The following is a 20,752-nucleotide window of genomic DNA, read 5'->3' on the forward strand; positions in this document are numbered from 1 at the left end:
GGGCAGGCATTGACCACCAGATCCAACACCGCCTCCAGTGCGCCAGTGCAGCCTTCGGCCGCCTGAGGAAAAGAGTGTTTGAAGACCAGGCCCTCAAACCTACCACCGAGCTCATAGTCTACAGGGCTGTAGTAATAGCCGCCCTCCTGTATGGCTCAGAGACATGGACCATGTACAGCAGACAGCTCAAGTCGCTGGAGAAATACCACCAACAATGTCTCCGCAAGATCCTGCAAATCCCCTGGGAGGACAGACACACCAACATTAGCGTCCTCGACCAGGCCAACATCCCCAGCATTGAAGCACTGACCACACTCGACCAGCTCCGCTGGGCAGGCCACATTGTCCGCATGCCAGACACGGGACTCCCAAAGCAAGCGCTCTACGCGGAGCTCCGTCACGGCAAACAAGCCAAAGTTGGGCAGAGTAAATGTTACAAGGACACCCTCAAAGCCTCCCTGATAAAGTGCGACATCCCCACTGATACCTGGGAGTCCCTGGCCAAAGACCGCCCTAAGTGGAGGAAGTGCATCCGGGAGGTTGTTGAGCTCTTCGAATCTCAACGCTGCGAGCGTGAAGAGGTCAGACGCAGGCAGCGGAAGGAGCGTGTGATAAATCAGTGCCACCCACTCCTTCCTCCGACGAATATCTGTCCCACCTGTGACAGGGTCTGTGGCTCTCGTATTGGACTGTTCAACCACTAAAGAACTCATATTTTAGGAGTGGAAGCAAGTCTTCCTCGATTCCGAGGGACTGCCTATGAAAAAAGTGGGATTGGCAGGACAACAACAACAACTTGTGTTTATATAGCGCCTTTAATGCAGTAAAAGGTCCCCAGGCGCTTCACAGGAGGGTCACAGATTGTTTTATCTATTCCGAGGTGGATCTGCGATTGTCACCGAACTAATCTGCCTCCCACAATATCTACAGAATCCCGGGAATACCCACAACCTCCCCGAGAATGGTTTTCATCATCATCAGCGCTCCCTGGAACCAGGATGACTTGCTTCCACATGGGCTTGCAGATGTTTCAATGAAGGAGCCGATATTCCAGTCCTGAACTCCAATTGAAGGGTGGAAGATGCCTGTGCCTGGATTGTTTTAACTTGTGGTGACCGTCTCACACCAGCCACCACATGGGATTGACAGAGCTCGGCCTTTATCCAGTGGCAAGGGTTAACCAGGATGGCTGGAGACCTGCTCTGCTGCAATGATCTAGTACGCACACATATCGCAGTGTGGGCAGGCCCGTGCTGCCCTGGGCTCTTGGCTCTTCTGGGCCCCGAACCCTCATTCACCGCACCTCCGCCACGATCTCTCACCATTCCTCCGCCACGATCTCTCACCGTTCCTCCGCCACGATCTCTCACCGTTCCTCCGCCACAAAAACATTCGCCACACATCCGCCACGATCTCTCACCGTTCCTCCGCCACGATCTCTCACCGCTCATCCGCCCCGACCTTCCCGCTCCTCCGCTGTACCTGGACCCCGCCGATGTTCCTGCCCACGCTCCAAACTGTGACCTGGATTTTGATGATGTCATCCAGTCGCCCACCTCGAAGCCGTCGCACACTTGTAGCAGCTCACTCTGGAAGCTGCAGTGGTATGCTCTTTTATCCTCCCGACCCGCGATGGCTTTTTTTCCTTCAAAAATATACTTTATTCATATAAAATTTTCACAATACATTGGAAAATAGTTCAGTGCCTTGCGGTCAGCAATTCCATACAATTCGTTTGGATGCTGACAGCAGTTCCATATGATGCACTAGCGTGCATTTCATTTCAAGGTACAGTTTAGTACAATCCATAAATCACGTTACATGTAGTACTGTGCAAATAAGGGTATTACATGGAGCAGATAATAACAGGTTTACATTTCAATACCGATCACGAATCACGTTACATGTAGCACTATGCAGATGAAAGCAGTACACGGAACGGATGAGAATATGTCCTCTCACAGGTCGGGGTGACCCACGATATTCCAGGACCCACGCTGCTCTTTTATCCTCCCGACCTGCGGTGGTGTCCTCTCAGAGGTCGGGGTGGCCCACGATGAATGAATGCCCCGGGAATAATTTGCCCTGATGTTGACGCTCAGATTGTAATTATTTCTGTGGTGCCCAACTTTAATATTCTCCCGAAAATCCCACTGCAATCCAGTTCCAGTTCCATTGAGGGTGCAAAAGAAAAGATAGCCATCCGTGGCTAACTAAATAAATAAAGGACGGTATCCAATTAAAAACAAAGGCATACAAAGTTGCCCAAACTAGTGGAAGGACAGAAGATTGGGAAGCTTTTAAAAGCCAGCAAAGAATGACTAAAAAAATCATTAAGAAAGGGAAGATAGACTATGAAAGTAAACTAGCACAAAATATAAAAACAGATAGCAAGAGTTTCTCTCGGTATATAAAAAGGAAAAGAGTGGCTGAAGTAAATGTTGGTCCCTCAGAGGACGAGAACGGGAATTAGTGATGGGGTACATGGAGATGGCAGAAACTGTGAACAAATATTTTGTATCAGTCTTTACGGTAGAGGACACAAACAATATTCCAACAGTGGATAGTCAAGGGGCTATAGGGGGGGGAGGAACTGATCACAATCACTAAGAAGTAAGGTAATGGGTCTAAAGGCAGATAGATCCCCTGGACCTGATGACTTGCATCCTAGCGTCTTAAGAGAAGTAACAGCAAGGATAGTGGATGCATTGGTTATAATTTACCAAAATTCCCTGGATTCTGGGAGGCCTCAGCAGATTGGAAAACCGCAAATGTAACGCCCCTATTTAAAAAAGGAGGCAGACAAAAAGCAGGAAACTAGACCAGTTAGCCTAACATCTGTGGTTGGGAAAATGTTGGAGTCCATTATTAAAGAAGCAGTAGCAGGACATTTGGAAAAGCATAATTTGGTCAGGCAGAGTCAGCATGGATTTATGAAGGGGAAGTCATGTTTGACAAATTTGCTGGAATTCTTTGAGGATGTAACGAACAGGGTGGATAAAGGGGAACCAGTGGATTTGGTGTATTTGGACTTCCAGAAGGCATTTGACAAGGTGCCACATAAAAGGTTACTGCGCAAGATAAAAGTTCACGGGGTTGGGGGCAATATATTAGCATGGATAGAGGATTGGCTAACAGAGAGTCGGGATAAATGGTTCATTCTCGGGTTGGCAATCAGTAACTAGTGGGGTGCCGCTGGGACCCCAACTATTTACAATCTATATTAACAACTTGGAAGAAAGGACCGAGTGTAACGTAGCCAAGTTTGCTGACAATGCAAAGATGGGATAAAAAGCAATGTGTGAGGAAGACACAAAATACCTGCAAAACGACATAGACAGGCTAAGTGAGTGGGCAAAAATTTGGCAGATGGAGTATAATGTTGGAAAGTGTGAGGTCATGCACTTTGGCAAAAAAAAAATCAAAGAGCAAGTTATTATTTAAATGGAGAATAAGTGCTGCAGTACAGCGGGACCTGGGGGTATTTGTGCATGAAACACAAAAGGTTAGTATTCAGGTACAGCAAGTGATCAGGAAGGGGATGGAGTATAAAAGCAGGGAAGTCTTGCTACAGTTTTACTGGGTATTGGTGAGGCCACACCTGGGATATTGCCTTGGTTTCCATATTTACAAAAGGATATAATTGCTTTGGAGACAGTTCAGAGAAGGTTCACTAGGTTGATTCTGGAGATGGGGTTGTTGACTTACGAGGAAAGGTTGAGTAGAATGGGCCTATACACATTGGAATTCAGAAGAATGAGAGGTGATCTTATCGAAACGTATAAGATTATGAGGGGGCTTGACAAGGTGGATGCAGAGAGGATGTTTCCACTGATAGGGGAGACTAGAACTTGGGGGCATAATCTTAGAATAAGGGGCCGCCCAGTTAAAACTGAGATGAGGAGAACTTTCTTCTCTCAGGGTTGTAAATCTGTGGAATTCGCTGCCTCAGAGAACTGTGGAAGCTGGGACATTGAATAAATTTAAGACAGCGGTAGACAGTTTCTTAACCGATAAGGGATTAAGGGGTTATGGGGAGCGGGCAGGAAAGTGGACCTACGTCTATAATCAGATCAGCCATGATTGTATTAAATGGTGGAGCAGGCTCCAGGGGCCGTATGGCCTACTCCTGCTCCTATTTCTTATGTTCTTATGTAAAAGGCTGATGATAATCAGCCCTTGATGAATCGACTAACTGTGGCAGACAGGGATGTGATCTTTGGGTTTGAGCTTCCCGTGTGCTAATCTTCTCCTTCTAATACCCTGTAAAAGGAGTTTACAAAAGTCATCACTGTAAGTCCAGGATAGAACTTCAGAACATTCTCTCCTTCTTGTCCCATGGGCCATGCAGCGCCGATACACCTGGGTAATCTGGGCCTATCACTGATCGTAAAACCCGCAGCTCCCGCCCCGCTGGACACACACGTGACAACCAATGGGCCAATGGTTTTCCTGGTGCCCTCCCCGCCCCTGGTGCCAGGCTCGGTATCGGTCATCCAGTGGAATCGGTGCCCTCCCCACCAGGCTATATGACGTCACAGACTGCGTTGCCAGGTTACTGATGTCACACAGCTTGCGTTGCTGGGGTTCTGACGTCACACACCCCTTGCTTTTTTACTGATGTCAGACAGCTCGCGCTCCAGAATGGTGACGTCACTGGCGCTGAGCGAGCGGCGGCGCGGGTACGAATCGCAGACACGTGACCCGGAGCGAGGCCGCCTCCGACTGTGGGAGTGGGCGGGGTAAATGGCAGATACTGGGCCGCGATTGGTGGGCCGCCTGTCAATCAAGTAAACCATCCAATTGCAGGGGCGGAAACCCCTCCCTGAGCGCGCTGTGAGGCGGCACTGCGCATGTCCAGGATTCCCGGTGGTCGGCCGTTGGTGAAGGTAAACAAGATGGCGGAAAGTGAGCGGCACCGGGGGGGGGGGGAGAGGGGGCCGAGGGAGAGTGTCCCGGGGGGAAGAGGGAGAGAGACACGGACACGCGCACACAGACTGACAGAGGCTCACCCCCAGAATGACTGGGGAGGGAGGAGACAGATGTGGGGGGGCGGTGGGAAAGCTGAGGGACTCTGAAATCGTCTCCCTCCTCCTCGCCCCCTTCCCTCGGCTCCTCATCACGGTCCCCGGGGCCCAGTGAGATCAGACAGAGTGTAACCCGGGGGCCCAGTGAGATCAGACAGAGTGTAACCCGGGGGCCCAGTGAGATCAGACAGAGTGTAACCCGGGGGCCCAGTGAGATCAGACAGTGTATAACCCGGGGGCCCAGTGAGATCAGACAGTGTGTAACCCGGGGGCCCAGTGAGATCAGACAGAGTGTAACCCGGGGGCCCAGTGAGATCAGACAGAGTGTAACCCGGGGGCCCAGTGAGATCAGACAGAGTGTAACCCGGGGGCCCAGTGAGATCAGACAGTGTGTAACCCGGGGGCCCAGTGAGATCAGACAGTGTGTAACCCGGGGGCCCAGTGAGATCAGACAGTGTGTAACCCGGGGGCCCAGTGAGATCAGACAGAGTGTAACCCGGGGGCCCAGTGAGATCAGACAGTGTGTAACCCGGGGGCCCAGTGAGATCAGACAGTGTGTAACCCGGGGGCCCAGTGAGATCAGACAGTGTGTAACCCGGGGGCCCAGTGAGATCAGACAGTGTGTAACCCGGGGGCCCAGTGAGATAAGACAGTGTGTAACCCGGGGGCCCAGTGAGATCAGACAGAGTGTAACCCGGGGGCCCAGTAAGATCAGACAGTGTGTAACCCGGGGGCCCAGTGAGATCAGACAGTGTGTAACCCGGGGGCCCAGTGAGATCAGACAGTGTGTAACCCGGGAGCCCAGTGAGATCAGACAGTGTGTAACCCGGGGGCCCAGTGAGATCAGACAGTGTGTAACCCGGGGGCCCAGTGAGATCAGACAGTGTGTAACCCGGGAGCCCAGTGAGATCAGACAGTGTGTAACCCGGGGGCCCAGTGAGATCAGACAGTGTGTAACCCGGGGGCCCAGTGAGATCAGACAGTGTGTAACCCGGGGGCCCTGTGAGATCAGGCAGCGCGTAACCCAGGGACCCAGTGAGATCAGACAGTGTGTAACCCGGGGGCCCAGTGAGATCAGACAGAGTGTTACCCGGGGGCCCAGTGAGATCAGACAGTGTGTAACCCGGGGGCCCAGTGAGATCAGACAGTGTGTAACCCAGGGGCCCAGTGAGATCAGACAGTGTGTAACCCGGGGGCCCAGTGAGATCAGACAGTGTGTAACCCGGGAGCCCAGTGAGATCAGACAGTGTGTAACCCGGAGGCCCAGTGAGATCAGACAGTGTGTAAACCTGGGCTCCCATGAGATCAGACAGTGTGTAACCCGGGGGCCCAGTGAGATCAGACAGTGTGTAACCCGGGGGCCCAGTGAGATCAGGCAGCGCGTAACCCAGGGACCCAGTGAGATCAGACAGTGTGTAACCCAGGGGCCCAGTGAGATCAGACGGCGTGTAACCCGGGAGCCCAGTGAGATCAGACAGTGTGTAACCCGGGAGCCCAGTGAGATCAGACAGTGTGTAACCCGGGGGCCCATGAGATCAGACAGTGTGTAACCCCGGGGCCCAGTGAGATCAGGCAGCGCGTAACCCAGGGACCCAGTGAGATCAGACAGTGTGTAACCCGGGGGCCCAGTGAGATCAGACAGTGTGTAACCCGGGGGCCCAGTGAGATCAGACAGTGTGTAACCCGGGGGCCCAGTGAGATCAGACAGTGTGTAACCCGGGGGCCCAGTGAGATCAGACAGTGTGTAACCCGGGTGCCCAGTGAGATCAGACAGTGTGTAACCCGGGGGCCCAGTGAGATCAGACAGTGTGTAACCCAGGGACCCAGTGAGATCAGACAATGTGTAACCCGGGAACCCAGTGTGATCAGACAGTGTGTAACCCGGGGGCCCAGTGAGATCAGACAGTGTGTAACCCGGGGGCCCAGTGAGATCAGAAGCGTGTTACCCGGGGGCCCAGTGAGATCAGACAGCGTGTAACCCGGGGACCCAGTGAGATCAGACAGTGTGTAACCCGGGGGCCCAGTGACATCAGACAGTGTGTAACCCGGGGAGAATTCTGGTGATTTTCTGTAAGTCCAGACGGGCGGGAGAGATCTGAGGAAAAGGATAAAATCAAACAGAAATACTGGACATATGCTTTTCTGAAACTTTGGAAAAACACTTTACACTAGATTCCACTTCACAGCATTAATCTTCTAATTTTCTGCCCTGTGATAATTAGATCCCGGTGAATGGCGGAGTGATTGAGAAAGTTCCACAGCTGGGAGGAAATAGGGATTGTGGACTGAGGAACAACAGCAGGTGAACCAGCACAGGATTGTGAGAGCACCAACCAGGGAGCCCCTTCCGATTGAAAGCGCTTCAATAGATCGACTGGGGAGAAAGGTAAGAGAAAGTGCCATTTACTCAGATACACACCGGTCCTGTAGACAGTACACACAGGTTACAAGGTAAGACAGGAAATGAGACCGGGAGAGACTAACCACCGAGTACAATTATCCAGCATGAGGCCGTGCAATGGGATGTGAAGTGAGATCAGTTTCTGTCTCTAAACACAATCACAGTGAATCTTGTGTGTGTTTTAGAGTAAAGGGCTTTGATCTAAGAGGTGACTCCAGTTTGAGGCACAGCCCAGCAGATGGACCGGTCTCTGTACATTAGGTGCGGCTGAACTCACACCGACACCATCAGATCTTAATGTTCAAATATTTCCCATCTGGTGAGAAAGCCAATGGAAAGATTGAACCGGAAGCACATCGTCAATTCACTGATCACGGTGCACAGACCATCTGAAAGACCAGCACAGCCTATCACCCACAGAATCAATTATTCATTCATGAACATTGAGAATTATAAGAAAATATATTGATAACTACTTATATTGATAACTACTAATATTGAAGCATTGATCACTAGAGATGTGTAGTATTCTAATATACTGAAACACAGATATGGAGAGTTGCAATTTATTGATTGGCGTCGGACTTGACCCCGAGATGAGCTTCCGAACCCATATTCCCTCAGTCATCAAGTCCACTTACTTCCACCTCCATAACATCGCCGGTCTTTGCCCCTTCCTCAGCTCATCTGCTCAAACCCACATCCATGTCTCTGATCGTCCTCACAACTCACACTCTCCGTAAACTTAAGCTTAAACTGAGGGGGCTTAGTTTTAAGGTGGTTGATGGGGATTTGAGGGGGGGGGCTTTTTTACCCAGAGGGTTGTGGGGATCTGGAACTCATTGCCTGGAAGAGTGGTGGACACAGAAACCCTCACCACTTTTAAGTGATGGTTGGATGGGCACAAAGTGCCGTAACCTGCAGGGTTACGGACCTAGAGCTGGTAATTGGGAATAGACGAGATCACCTCTTGTTGGCCGGCGCAGATATAACGGTAAGTGCTGCAGGTAATTGAATATGGCCAGGGTGATCTGGACTAGTTTCGATCGCCTGGATGGGTAGGAGAGAAATTTTCCCAGATTTCTTTTTCCCTAAATTGGCCTGGGTTTTTGCCTCTCCCAGGACTTCACATGGCTCTGGTTGGGTGGAGTGTGGAATTTTTTGGTGCAAGGGGTGTCGCAGTTGTGTGAGGCGGACTGGTTGGGCTAGGTGCTATTTACCTTTCCGCCATTGTTCATAGGTTTACATAGAAATATAGAAAATCGGTGCAAGAGTAGGCCATTCGGCCCTTCCAGCCTGCACCGCGATTGAATGAGTTCATGGCTGAACATGCAACTTCAGTACCCCATTCCTGCGTTCTCGCCATACCCCTTGATCGTCTAGTAGTAAGGACTACATCTAACTCCTTTTTGAATATATTTAGTGACTTGGCCTCAACAACTTTCTGTGGTAGAGAATTCCACAGGTTCACCACTCTCTGGGTGAAGAAGTTTCTCCTCATCTCGGTCCTAAATGGCTTACCCCTGATCCTTAGTCTGTGACCCCTAGTTCTGGACTTCCCCAACATTGGGAACATTCTTCCTGCTTCCAACCTGTCTAAACCCGTCAGAATTTTAAACGTTTCTATGAGATCCCCTCTCATTCTTCTGAACTCGGTGAATACAAGCCCAGTTGATCCAGTCTTTCTTGATATGTCAGTCCCGCCATCCCGGGAATCAGTCTGATGAACCTTCGCTGCACTCCCTCAATAGCAAGAATGTCCTTCCTCAAGTTAGGAGACCAAAACTTTACACAATACACCAGGTGTGGCCTCACCCAGGCCCTGTACAACTGTAGTGACACCTCCCTGCCCCTGTACTCAAATCCCTCGCTATGAAGGCCAACATGCCATTTGCTTTCTTAACCGCCTGCTGTACCTGCATGCCAACCTTCAATGACTGATGTACCATGACACCCAGGTCTCGTTGCACCTCCCCTTTTCCTAATCTGTCACCATTCAGATAATAATCTGTCTCTCTGTTTTTACCACCAAAGTGGATAACCTCACATTTATCCACATTATACTTCATCTGCCACGCATTTGCCCATTCACCTAACCTATCCAAGTCACTCTGCAGCCTCATAGCATCCTCCTCGCAGCTCACATTGCCACCTAACTTCGTGTCATCCGCAAATTTGGAGATACTACATTTAATCCCCTCGTCTAAATCATTAATGTACAATGTAAACAGCTGGGGCCCCAGCACAGAACCTTGCGGCACCCCACTAGTTACTGCCTGCCATTCTGAAAAGTACCCATTTACTCCTACTCTTTGCTTCCTGTCTGCCAACCAGTACTCAATCCACGTCAGCACACTACCCCCAATCCCATGTGCTTTAACTTTGCACATTAATCTCTTGTGTGGGACCTTGTCGAAAGCCTTCTGAAAGTCCAAATACACCACATCAACTGATTCTCCCTTGCCCACTCGACTGGAAACATCCTCAAAAAATTCCAGAAGATTTGTCAAGCATGATTTCCCTTTCACAAATCCATGCTGACTTGGACCTATCATGTCACCTCTTTCCAAATGCGCTGCTATGATATCCTTAACAATTGATTCCATCATTTTACCCACTACTGATGTCAGGCTGACCGGTCTATAATTCCCTGTTTTCTCTCTCGCTCCTTTTTTTAAAAATGGGGTTACGTTGGCTACCCGCCCCTCCATAGGAACTGATCCAGAATCTATGGAATGTTGGAAAATGACTGTCAATGCATCCGCTATTTCCAAGGCCACCTCCTTAAGTACTCTGGGCTGCAGTCCATCAAGCCCTGGGGATTTATCGGCCTTCAATCCCATCAATTTCCCAACACAATTTCCTGACTAAGAAGGATGTCCCTCAGTTCCTCCTTCTTACTAGACCCTCTGACCTCTTTTATATCCGGAAGGTTGTTTGTGTCCTCCTTAGTGAATACCGAACCAAAGTACTTGTTCAATTGGTCTGCCATTTCTTTGTTCCCCGTTATGACTTCCCCTGATTCTGACTGCAGGGGACCTACGTTTGTTTTTGCTAACCTTTTTCTCTTTACATATCTATAGAAGCTTTTGCAGTCCGTCTTAATGTTCCCTGCAAGCTTCCTCTTGTACTCTATTTTCCCTGCCCGAATCAAACCTTTTGTCCTCCTCTGCTGAGTTCTAAATTTCTCCCAGTCCCCGGGTTCGCTGCTATTTCTGGCCAATTTGTATGCCACTTCCTTGGCTTTAATACTATCCCTGATTTCCCTTGATAGCCACGGTTGAGCCACCTTCCCTTTTTTATTTTTACGCCAGACAGGGATGTACAATTGTTGTAGTTCATCCATGCGGTCTCTAAATGTCTGCCATTGCCCATCCACTGTCAACCCCTTAAGTATCATTCTCCAATCTATCCTAGCCAATTCACGCCTCATACCTTCAAAGTTACCCCTCTTTAAGTTCTGGACCATGGTCTCTGAATTAACTGTTTCATTCTCCCTCCTAATGTAGAATTCCACCATATTATGGTCACTCTTCCCCAAGGGGCCTCGCACAACGAGATTGCTAATTAATCCTCACTCATTACACAACACCCAGTCTAAGATGGCCTCCCCCCCCCTCCCCGAGTTGGTTCCTCGAAGTATTGGTCTAGAAAACCATCCCTTATGCACTCCAGGAAATCCTCCTCCACTATATTGCTTCCAGTTTGGTTAGGCCAATCTATATGCATATTTTTATGTAACCTTCAGGGCTGCTGACCGAGGGCCGTGCAGCTCTTTGTTGGCCTGCTCGGACACGATGGTCCGAAATGGCCTCTTCTGCGCTGTAAATTTCTATGTTTCTTCAACACTCCTGCCTGTATCCTTACTCAAGAACACAAGAAGTAGCAGCAGGAGTTGGCCATACGGCCCCTCCCATCTGCTTCGCCATTCAGTAAGATCTCTCTTCGATAGATTTTAAAGATTCACAACTCTCTGAGTGAAGAAATAGCTCCTCCTCATAGTCTTAAATGACCGATCTCTTATCCTAATACTAGGACCCCTAACTCACGACTCTCCAGCCCTTGTCAATTCCTCTAAGAATTTCATATGTTTAAATGATATCACCTTCCGTTCTTCTAAACTCCAGAGAATATAGGCCTATTCTACTCAATCTTTCTCAGCCCTCTCATCCCAACTTGTACCAATTTCCGTTCATCCATCACCCCTGTGCTCGCTGAACTACATTGGCTCCTGGTCCATCAATGCCTCGCTTTCAAAATTCTCATCCTTGTTTTGAAATCCGTCCAGGACCTTGCCCCTCCCTATTGCTGTAACCTCCTCCAACGCGACAACCCTCAGATCTTTGCATTCCTCCAATTCTGGCCTCTTGAGCAGCCCCAATTTTCATCCCACCAATATTGGTGGCCGTACCTTCAGCTGCCAAGTCCATAAGCTCTGGAATTCCTCCCAAAACCTCTCCACCTTTAAAATGCTCCTTAATACCTATCCTTTGAACAAGCTTTCAGTCACCTGTGCTCATATTTCCTTACGTGACTGGGTGTCAAATTTTGTTTGCTAACAGCCCTGTGAAGTGTCTTGGGACATTTTACTACGTTTAAGGCGTGATATAAATGCAATTTGTTGCTGATAACTGAAGATATTTTGAATTGTAATATAACGAGACTACAGGCATGGGGAATTGAAATAGATTGATAACTGCAGAGGAAGAGGTTTGTTATGTATTGCTAATAGTGTGAATTCTTTTAACGTGAGGTGGGTCTTGACATTAGCTACCACACGGGCTTGGCAGAGCAAGGTCTTGGTCCAATGGCAAGGGGATCCAAGATGACTGGAGACCAGGCTCTGCTGCATGTTTCCTCTGGCACTGATTCTCACTGGAATACAGTTTCCTCTGGCACTGACTCTCACTGGGATACAGTTTCCTGTCGCACTGACTCACTGGGGTACAGTTTCCTCCGGCACTGACTCTCACTGGGGTACAGTTTCCTCTAGCACTGACTCTCACTGGGGTACAGTTTCCTCCGGCACTGACTCTCACTGGAATACAGTTTCCTCTGACACTGACTCTCACTGGGGTACAGTTTCCTCTGACACAGATTTACTGTGTACCTAATTTGTGCTGTCCCTGCCCTGAGAGTGCATGATGGGACAGTTTAACCTGAAACTGATCAGGAGCTGTAGATGGAAAGTTTTCATTGCAGTGGCAGATCGTACTGCTGCTGAATTTTAATTGATAAGCTGCTCAGCATGATCGGGACGGACACCGAAGTTTGCCCTGCGGCAGAGTAGAGGGAACTTTACTCTGTATCTAACCCATACACCACCTTGTCTGTGGGAATTTAGTGGCATTTTGAAAGCAATTGCTAGGGTACATCAAGAGAAATTTATTCTGCTGCTTGGGGTGTTTAGGACGAGGGGACATAACCTTAAAATCCGAGCCAGGCCATTCAGGAGCGATGTTAGGAAACACTTCTTCACTCAATGGATGTTTGATGTGTGGAACCCCACAATAAGCAATCGATGCTCGCCCATTGAATAATTCTGGGCCGGTTGTGATGTCTGCCCAATGACCGTTGATGGTTCCCTTGGATTGGATCATTATTTATTCCCTTTGGTTTGTTTTCAGTTTCACTGCTGGACCCACCACTTAAAGCACTTTGTCTGATCTGCCTCTGGGAATGAGCAGACTCCTCCCTCATCTCCCACACTGCACCAGCTCTCCTCCTCTTTCCCCCCCCCCCCCTTGGTTGTGTTCCACACTTTGGGCCTTGGACCTTCACCGGGGATTCTCAGTATGAACAGGGGGATGTGTGTTGAGACAGGATGTCCCATCTCTCCACCTTTAAAAGGGATACGGAGAGGACCCACTGGGCTGAATGGCCCTGCTTTATGACATCACTGCAGTGCCTAGCAACCAACCTCCCTGAGCCCTGCTCATTATGGGCTGGCAGTGTCTGATGGGACAATGAAGAGGGAGAAAGACTTGAATTTATTTGGCGCCTTTCATGACCTCTCAAAGTGCTTTACAGCCAATGAAGTACTTTTGGATTGTAGTCACTGTTGTAGTAAGGGAGAGTTACCCTGTATCTAACCCGTGCTGTACCTGCCCTGGGAGTGTTTGATGGGACAGTGTAGAGGGAGGTTTACGCTGTATCTAACCTGTGCTGTACCTGCCCCTGGGAGTGTTTGATGGGACAGTGCATACGGAGCTTTACTCTGTATCTAACCCGTGCTGTACCTGCCCTGGGAGTGTTTGATGGGACAGTGTAGAGGGAGCTTTACTCTGTATCTAACCTGTGCTGTACCTGCCCTGGGAGTGTTTGATGGGACAGTTTAGAGGGAGCTTTACTCTGTATCTAACCCGTGTTGTACATGTCCCGGGACTGTTTGATGGGATAGTATAGAGAGGGTTTTACTCTGTATCTAACCCTGTGCTGTACCTGCCCTGGGAGTTTTTGGACGGGATAATGTAAAGGGAGCTTTGCGCTGTATCTAACCCATGTTGTACCTGATCTGGCAGAGTTTGATGGGACAGTTTAGAGGAAGCTTTTCTCTCTATCTAACCCATACTGTAACTGCCTTGGGAGTATTTGACGGGACAGTGTGGTGGGAGGTTTTCTCTGAATCTAACCCATACTGTACCTGCCCTGGGAGTGTTTGATGGGATAATGTAGACGGAGATTTACTGTGTACAAACCTGTGCTAACCTAGCAAGTTGTGAAGAGGACGCCAATAATCTACAAAGGGATATAGATAGGCTAAGTGAGTGGGCAAAACTTTGGCAGATGGAGTATAATGTGGGAAAATGTGAGCTTGTCCACTTTGGTAGGAGAAATAAAAAAGCAAATTATTATTTAAATAGGGAGCGAATACAAAATGCCGTGTACAGATGGATCTGGGGGTCCTTGTACATGAAACACAAAAATTTAGCATGCAGTTACTGCAATTAATTAGGAAGGCAAATGGAATGCTGGCCTTTATTGCAAGAGGGATGGAGTATAAAAGTAGGGAAGTCCTGCTGCAACTGTATATAGCATTGGTAAGGCCACACCTAGAGTACTATGTACAGTTTTGGTCTGCTTATTTAAGGAAGGATATACTTGCACTGGAGGCAGTTCAGAGAAGGTACACGAGGTTGATTACTAAGATGAAAGGTTGAGCAGGTTGGGCCTATACTCCTTGGAGTTTAGAAGACTTAGAGGTGATCTCATTGAAACGTATACAATTTTGAGGGGGCTTGACAGGATAAATGCAGAGAGCATGTTTCCCTTCGTGAGGGAATCTAGAACTAGGTGGCATAGTTTCAGGATAAGGGGTCGCTCATTTAAAACGGAAATGAGGAGGAATTTCTCCAGGAGGGATGTGAATGTTTGGAATTTTGTACCTCAGAGAGCTGTGGGGGCTGGGTCATTGAATGTATTTAAAGTGGGGATAGACAGATTTTTGAAAGATAAGGGAGTCAAGGTTTATGGGGAGCGGGCAGGGAAGTGGGGTTGAGGCCTGGATCCGATCAGCCATGATCTTATTGAATGGCGGAGCAGCCTCGGGGGGCCAAATGGCCTACTCCTGCTCCTATTTCTTGTGTTCTATACCTGCCCTTGGAGCTTTTGATGGGACTGTGTAAAGGGAGCTTTACTCTCTGCCTAACCCGTGCTGTACCTGCCCTGGGAGTGTCTGATGGGACAATATAGAGGGAGGTTTACTCTGTTTCTGACCCGTGCTGTACCTGTTCTGGGAGTGTTTGATGGGCAGTGTAGAAGGAGCTTTACTCTGTATCCAATTTTGCTGTACCTGCCCTGGGAGTGTCTGATGGGACAGTGCAGAGGAAGCTTTACTCTGTATCTGACCTGTACTGTACCTGCCCTGGGAGTGTTTGATGGGATAATGTAGATGGAGATTTACTGTGTATCTAACCTGTGCTAACCTAGCAACTTGTGAGGGGGACGCAAGGAATCTACAAAGGGATATAGAGAGTCTAAGTGAGTGGGCAAAACTTTGGCAGATGGAGTATAATGTGGGAAAATGTGAGGTTATCCACTTTGGTCAGAGAATAATAAAGCAAATTATTATTTAAATTGTGAGATTACAAAATGCGGTGGTACAGCGGGATCTGGGGGTCCTTGTACATTAAACACAAAAAGTTAGCATGCAGTTACTGCAATTAATCTGGAAGGCAATGGAATTCTGGCTTTATTGCAGGGGGGGTGGAGTATAAAAGTGGGGAAGTCCTGCTGCAACTGTACAGGGTGTTGGTAAGACCACACCTGGAGTACTGCGTAAAGTTTTGGTCTCCTTATTTGTCGAAATCTCGACCTCCGAAAAGAATGACTCCGACACTTACAGCTCCGGTAGAAGTTTCTTTAATTTACTTGCTCGCAAGGGGTAGGTCACACTCAGTCAAGGGCTAAGTGAACACCTCCGAAATGGTTCAGTTTAACAAGATATTTATACAGTAAAACCAAAGTTCTGGCCTCTCCCTGTGTATTGCTCTGTCTCACAGTCAGTGAATACAGATAAAGAGTTAATTACTATATCCTGGTCCTGACATGGTATCCAGATATTTCCTTTTGTCAGGGTTATCAGAAAGCCAAACGGCCATTACTCCATGAGTCATAGGTAATGGGCTATCACCTGTCTTGTATTGTGTCAGGATTGTTCCAATTTCCTGGTCAGTTTATCTGTTTGCATCAAATGGATGAGGTCTCGGAAAGAGATAATGGCTAGAAGATAAGGGTGGGGTGACATGGAACTCCTGTAGTGTAGACAATAGGAGAGCACCATGGGGGGTTACTTGTCTCAGCATGACTTGTCTCCTAGCTGTCTGATTGCCATCAGCCATCTCAAACCAGGTTTAGCTGTTTATGCAAGCTGACTGCTAAAATGCAGAAAGTTCTGGAAGGGCCAGGACTCCATTTTAATCAAAAGGCACACAAATACCGTATGGTATCAGCTTAGATAAAAATACATTTCCACATTCCCCCATTTTGTCCTTCACAAGGACAACTCAATCCATTCTGATCTTGTACAGTCTCTCCATTTCCATTTCCACACAAGAGCCCTCAACAGTTATTGCTACCATAACTCTAGCCGTGGTCTCGGTAGGTAACATAGTTTCTCCCACCCTGGCACAGCAACACTTAACGACGACAAATAATAGATACAGGGCGAAGACTATCAGCAGGAATATGATCAAACCCTGTACCACAGATTTCCCCAGGGCTCCCAACCATCCTGATGTTTTCAGCTAGACTGCCGATATCTTCTGATTTATCTGGGATATATGTACAGCATTCTCCACCTATTAATGCGCATGTTCCTCCCTCCTTGGCTAGGAGATAATCTAAGGCCATACGATTTGAGCGCCACTGTTCGAATAGCTACCATTTCGTCATTTATCCCTTCAAAGGCTTGGGAAGTTGCGTTGGCTACTGATTCGACTAAGTTAGCCAGTTCCTGTAACTGCCATTCGGTCAATGCTATTCCATAGGGTGGCACCATTACCTTGAATATTCCGTTTAGCCACTTCAAATCCCGTTTAAATCTGTGACTTCCATAGGCCTCCCTTAGAGTCCTTACTGATCTGATAAGGGGTACCACATATCCTAAGTAACAGGACCCTGTCCAGTTGGCTGGTAACCATGGGTAGGCTTTATGGCCACAAATAAAGTAGGTGCAATTATAGGACGTCAGCTCCTGGTCCTTTCGCACTGTCCCTACTCGAGTGGTCTCACCTTCCCACCCCTTACCTGGGGCTTTGTTATGGACCGTTGTCCAGCCAACGGTTGCTATCTTTCTCTCAGTGGGATTAGTTGTGGCTTGCCATTTAATCATTTGGGAACACTTGCTGCGTCCCATTTCTGGTCCTTTAGTCTCATTACTCACTAGGCATATTATACCTTCAGGATTTCCTATTCTGGGAGTAATGCTTAGGAAGGGAGGCTGATGGTTATTATCATAATTGGGCTGGTACCATCCCTGGAAGGCTGTAAGTTTATACCCTGCCGACCTCCATTCTGTTTGCTCCTTCGTTTCTGGCCCCTTAGTTAGTTTTGTCCTATTTTGCACTGTCAACCATTCTACCATTTCTGATTCGTTAAAGGGGACAGATCTCAGGGGAATACCCCCCCTGGAGTGGACAGGTACATGGGAACATATCCAACAACTCGACAAGTTTCTTTCTTGAGCATACCTATGACTCAGTGCCATAAATACGTTTACGTGCAATTCCCTTCGGTGGTGGGTCTGTACCCCTGATGTAATCAATAATGTGAAGTAAAACCCTGTCAAGCCCAGAACCATCAGTCCCCATAGTCCATACAGTTCCTTATTCAGTCTTCCTTTTTCTGTTCCTCTGATTCCTTCGTCCCTTCCTCCTGGTCGGGTGCCCTTTTGCAATGGGATGCGTGGATCCATGTTGGTCTTTCCTTTACCTTGATTGCAGTATTGGTCGCCAGCAAGACCTGGTATGGTCCTTCGAATCTTGGCTGTAGACTGCTTTTTCTTTTAAAAATCTTGATGTAAGCAAATTCCCCTGGCTCCAGGTTAGAAACATAGAAACATAGAAAATAGGTGCAGGAGTAGGCCATTCGGCCCTTCTAGCCTGCACCGCCATTCAATGAGTTCATGGCTGAACATTCAACTTCAGTACCCCATTCCTGCTTTCTCGCCATACCCCTTGATCCCCCTAGCAGTAAGGACCTCATCTAACTCCTTTTTGAATATATTTAGTGAATTGGCCTCAACAACTTTCTGTGGTAGAGAATTCCACAGGTTCACCACTCTCTGGGTGAAGAAGTTCCTCCGCATCTCGGTCCTAAATGGCTTACCCCTTATCCTTAGACTGTGACCCCTGGTTCTGGACTTCCCCAACATTGGGAACATTCTTCCTGCATCTAACCTGTCTAACCCCGTCAGAATTTTATATGTTTCTATGAGGTCCCCTCTCATTCTTCTGAACTCCAGTGAATACAAGCCCAGTTGATCCAGTCTTTCTTGATAGGTCAGTCCCGCCATCCCGGGAATCAGTCTGGTGAACCTTCGCTGCACTCCCTCAATAGCAAGAATGTCCTTCCTCAGGTTAGGAGACCAAAACTGTACACAATACTCCAGGTGTGGCCTCACCAATGCCCTGTACAACTGTAGCAACACCTCCCTGCCCCTGTACTCAAATCCCCTTGCTATGAAGGCCAACATGCCATTTGCTTTCTTAACCGCCTGCTGCACCTGCATGCCAACCTTCAATGACTGATGTACCATGACACCCAGGTCTCTTTGCACCTCCCCTTTTCCTAATCTGTCACCATTCAGATAATAGTCTGTCTCTCTGTTTTTACCACCAAAGTGGATAACCTCACATTTATCCACATTATACTTCATCTGCCATGCATTTGCCCACTCACCTAACCTATCCAAGTCGCTCTGCAGCCTCACAGCATCCTCCTCGCAGCTCACACTGCCACCCAACTTAGTGTCATCCGCAAACTTGGAGATACTACACTCAATCCCCTCATCTAAATCATTAATGTACAGTGTAAACAGCTGGGGCCCCAGCACAGAACCCTGCGGTACCCCACTAGTCACTGCCTGCCATTCTGAAAAGTACCCATTTACTCCTACTCTTTGCTTCCTGTCTGACAACCAGTTCTCAATCCATGTCAGTACACTACCCCCAATCCCATGTGCTCTAACTTTGCACATCAATCTCTTGTGTGGGACCTTGTCGAACGCCTTCTGAAAGTCCAAATATACCACATCAACTGGTTCTCCCTTATCCACTCTACTGGAAACATCCTCAAAAAATTCCAGAAGATTTGTCAAGCATGATTTCCCTTTCACAAATCCATGCTGACTTGGACCTATCATGTCACCTCTTTCCAAATGCACTGCTATGACATCCTTAATAATTGATTCCATCATTTTACCCACTACCGATGTCAGGCTGACCGGTCTATAATTCCCTGTTTTCTCTCTCCCTCCTTTTTTAAAAAGTGGGGTTACATTGGCTACCCTCCACTCCATAGGAACTGATCCAGAGTCAATGGAATGTTGGAAAATGACTGTCAACGCATCCACTATTTCCAAGGCCACCTCCTTAAGTACTCTGGGATGCAGTCCATCAGGCCCTGGGGATTTATCGGCCTTCAATCCCATCAATTTCCCCAACACAATTTCCCGGCTAATAAGGATTTCCCTCAGTTCCTCCTCCTTACTAGAACCCCCGACCCCTTTTATAACCGGAAGGTTGTTCGTGTCCTCCTTCGTGAATACCGAACCAAAGTACTTGTTCAATTGGTTCGCCATTTCTTTGTTCCCCGTTATGACTTCCCCTGATTCTGACTGCAGGGGACCTACGTTTGTCTTTACTAACCTTTTTCTCTTTACATATCTATAGAAACTTTTGCAATCCGTCTTAATGTTCCCTGCAAGCTTCTTCTCATACTCCATTTTCCCTGCCCTAATCAAACCCTTTGTCCTCCTCTGCTGAGTTCTAAATTTCTCCCAGTCCCCAGGTTCGCTGCTATTTCTGGCCAATTTGTATGCCACTTCCTTGGCTTTAATACTATCCCTGATTTCCCTTGATAGCCACGGTTGAGCCACCTTCCCTTTTTTATTTCTATGCCAGACAGGAATGTACAATTGTTGTAGTTCATCCATGCGGTCTCTAAATGTCTGCCATTGCCCATCCACAGTCAACCCCTTAAGTATCATTCGCCAATCCATCTCAGCCAATTCACGCCTCATACCTTCAAAGTTAGCCTTCTTTAAGTTCTGGACCATGGTCTCTGAATTAACTGTTTCATTCTCCATCCTAATGCAGAATTCCACCATATTATGGTCACTCTTCCCCAAGGGGCCTCGCACAACGAGATTGCTAATTAATCCTTTCTCATTACATAACACCCAGTCTAAGATGGCCTCCCCCCTAGTTGGTTCCTCGACATATTGGTCTAAAAAACCATCCCTTATGCACTCCAGAAAATCCTCCTCCACCGTATTGCTTCCAGTTTGGTTAGCCCAATCTATGTGCATATTAAAGTCACCCATTATAACTGCTGCACCTTTATTGCACGCACCCCTAATTTCCTGTTTGATGCCCTCCCCAACATCACTACTACTGTTTGGAGGTCTGTACACAACTCCCACTAACGTTTTTTGCCCTTTGGTGTTCTGCAGCTCTACCCATATAGATTCCACATCATCCAAGCTAATGTCCTTCCTAACTATTGCCTTAATCTCCTCCTTAACCAGCAATGCTACCTCACCTCCTTTTCCTTTTATTCTATCCTTCCTGAATGTTGAATACCCCTGGATGTTGAGTTCCCA

General features: G+C 48.0%; 1 protein-coding gene across 4 annotated transcripts in view; it reads left to right on the forward strand.

Moving 5' to 3' along the window:
* Positions 1 to 1,587: 1,587 nt before the first annotated feature.
* The window catches only part of LOC139248868 (zinc finger protein 432-like), a 49,595-nt gene continuing 30,430 nt past the window's right edge, over positions 1,588 to 20,752 (forward strand). The window contains exons 1-2 of one of the 4 annotated variants that reach the window (XM_070872216.1): positions 1,588 to 1,604; positions 7,250 to 7,413. The gene's annotated coding sequence lies outside the window, so the exon portion shown is untranslated. The other 3 variants (XM_070872214.1, XM_070872215.1, XM_070872219.1) reach the window with 3 other exon arrangements.

Source organism: Pristiophorus japonicus, unplaced genomic scaffold (assembly GCF_044704955.1).
Source record: "Pristiophorus japonicus isolate sPriJap1 unplaced genomic scaffold, sPriJap1.hap1 HAP1_SCAFFOLD_298, whole genome shotgun sequence".
NCBI classification, from domain to species: domain Eukaryota; kingdom Metazoa; phylum Chordata; class Chondrichthyes; family Pristiophoridae; genus Pristiophorus; species Pristiophorus japonicus.